Source organism: Solanum stenotomum, chromosome 9, assembly GCF_019186545.1.
Source record: "Solanum stenotomum isolate F172 chromosome 9, ASM1918654v1, whole genome shotgun sequence".
NCBI classification, from domain to species: Eukaryota; Viridiplantae; Streptophyta; class Magnoliopsida; order Solanales; family Solanaceae; genus Solanum; species Solanum stenotomum.
In genome coordinates this window covers 57246319-57249472 of record NC_064290.1, presented here as the reverse complement: position 1 = coordinate 57249472, position 3154 = coordinate 57246319, and positions in this window count along the sequence as shown.

Genomic DNA, 3154 nt, shown 5'->3' with positions numbered 1-3154 from the left:
AAATAGGTATATTTAAAATAATTAAGGGAAATTATGCATTATAACAAACTATTAATTCAAACTAAATGTTATAGCTACAGTTTCATTTAATTCCAATTCGCAACAAACTTTTTGTCATTTGCCTCACTCCCCTGAATCTTGCTCGCCACTCTATGGAATCTCGCGCGCCACTCTCTGGAATCTCGCTCACCACTCTATGGAATCTCGCTCGCCACTCTCTGGAATCTCGCTCACCACTCTCTAGCTCGCCTCTATCACTTTCTACAAACACAAGTGTATAAATTGTATTTGTGTTTGTATAAAGCGAGAGAGAACTGTGTATACAAATACAAATATATTTCTTTGTCCTACACACTTACAATTATACAAATACAAATCTTCCTCTGCCCAGTTCTCTTTTGCTTTTCTCTCTTTCTCGCTTTATACAAACAAAAATTATACAAAATACAAAAAAAAAACGTAAAAGAGAAGAAAACAAATAATTCGATAGCTTTGTAAAGTTATTGTCCACACAATGTGATGAAAGGAAAGGCACGATATTCTTTAATTTTTCCTTCAACTCATATTTAGGCTCTTTAATTTTGAACATATATAAGTAGATCATATTTATATTATATAATATTAAATAAATAAATATATATATATATATATATTTGATCTGAAATAGCACACAAAACATAATCCAACACACATATCTATTTGTACATATACATATATAAATTTTAAAAATATTTAATGTATACTTTTAAGTTAGATTTTGATATTTTATTGTATGATAAATTGATAATTCGAATTTATTCGTCATTTAATAAAGAATTGGTGACTTTGATTTTAAAAAAATATCTATATTATATCATACTAACACTTTAAACATGTAAAAAATATTTAAAATTAAAAAATAAGAAAGTACAAAAAATTTCATTTTTTAATTTAATTACACGAAAAGGGACATTTAATCAAAATAAGATGGTCGAAGTTCCGATGTTTAAACAATTAGTTCAAAAAATGGACCACCTCAGATAATTTGTTGGACTGTTAATAAAAGTAGATTATATACCCAACTGCAGTTAGATCTAGCTCTTAATAACATAATAACAATCACCCTCATAACAACACTTCACTATATATTAAAGTCAAACATTTTTAAAACCAATGTTTTAGGTTATGTTTTACCTATTTGTAACATTTTTTAAAAATCTATAACAACAATACCTATTTTGCTTTTCTTAACTAGAGGTCTCGTGTTCGAGCCCTAAGCATGAAAAATTCATAATAGAGAGTGCTTCATCCGAATAGAGTCATACGCAACTTGGATCCAAAATAGTTGGGCTTAAAAGAATAAATCTTTCTCGCACATCCAGTCATTAATTTCCCCTTTATATATATAATAAAACTTCAAATATTTTCTAAAAAACATATAAATAATAATAAAATCTACGTATATTATACTTTTTTCTAATTCTTACTTATAAAATTTTATTGAGTATATTAATATTGTTATTGTGTGTGGACTCTTCAAACTTCAAAATCATGTTACAGTTGAAATTGAGATAAGTGTAAACAAGTTTGTAACCTATGAAGAAAAATATCTCTAATAGTCCAAGAACGAAAAGTTGTAAGCCGCACAATTGGTCATGATTCATTATTATTCATGTACAAAAATAATCGTACATTATAAATAATACTTATGATAACTAATATGTGAATCAAATAAGTCGATAAGAATCTATATAAAGCTGATCCACTAGGTAAATGGAAATGCTCCACACAATACGCATGACACACCTAATTGTCTACACCAAATATTCAAATTCTTTTCTTCCGTTTGAATTTGTTTGTCTTATTTTTTATATTTTTTTATAAATTTAAAAATTACGTAAAAAATATTATAAATCATGATAATTGAAAACTTCAAATATTTTCTAAAAAATATATAAATAATTCGATTGCTTATAAAAAAATTTGAATCATTCATAAAATTAATCTATTTTACTAATATATAAATGGGGATACCAGGCAGGTCATGGTCGACATGCCTGACAGCTACCTATATATTCAATTTCTTTTCTTCCGTTTTAATTTGTTTGTCTTATTTTTGAATTTTTTTATATATTTAATAATTACGTAAAAAATGCTATAAATCATGATAATTGAAAACTTCAAATATTTTCTAAAAACCATATAAATAATTCAATTGCTTATAAAAAAAATCATTTCATTCATAAAATTAATCTATTTTACTAATATATAAGTGGGGATACCAGGCAGGTCATGGTCGACATGCCTGCCTGGCAGCTACCCATATTCAATTTCTTTTCTTCCGTTTTAATTTGTTTATCTTATTTTTTAATTTTTTATATATTTAAAAATTACGTAGAACATACTATAAATCATGATAACTGAAAACTTCAAATATATTCTAAAAAACATATAAATACTTCGATTGCTTATAAAAAAATCAATTCATTCATAAAATTAATATATATTTTACTAATGTATAAGCGGGGATACGAAGCATGTTATGGTTGATATGCCTACATGGCATCTACCCATATATTCTGTTGAATCAGATACATTCCTCTGTTGTTGGATACATTGTTTATTTTTACTCTGTTGTTACGTCGGATACATAACTATGAACATGATTCATAATGGGAATTGGAAGGGATGTATCTGAGAGTGGATTGTTGTAATTTTTTAAAATGATAGTAAATTTTATATTTATATAATTTTTCTAATTAATAATACATTAATAACATATTGAAAACAGAAATTTCGTTCAAGTAATCAACTAATTTCATGTACTGTTATTCGTTATATAACAATTCTTACATTATTATTCATCACATAATAAATCTTTCATTGTCAAAAATATGACTAAAAATAAATTAAAAAATCATATTCATCATGTCAAATTTATGATAAGTGCAAAAAAGTTGTAAAAGAGAAGAAAACAAATAATAATGTTATTGTCCACAGAATTCAATAAAAGGAAAGGTATAATATATAAGCGTATTTTTTTTAATTTACCCTCAATTGTTATTTAGGTTCTTAATAAACACTTAAATTTGAATGAAATTAAATAAATAAATATATATACCCTACTTGAAATAACACACACGGTGACACAAAATGTCATATAAACACAAATATA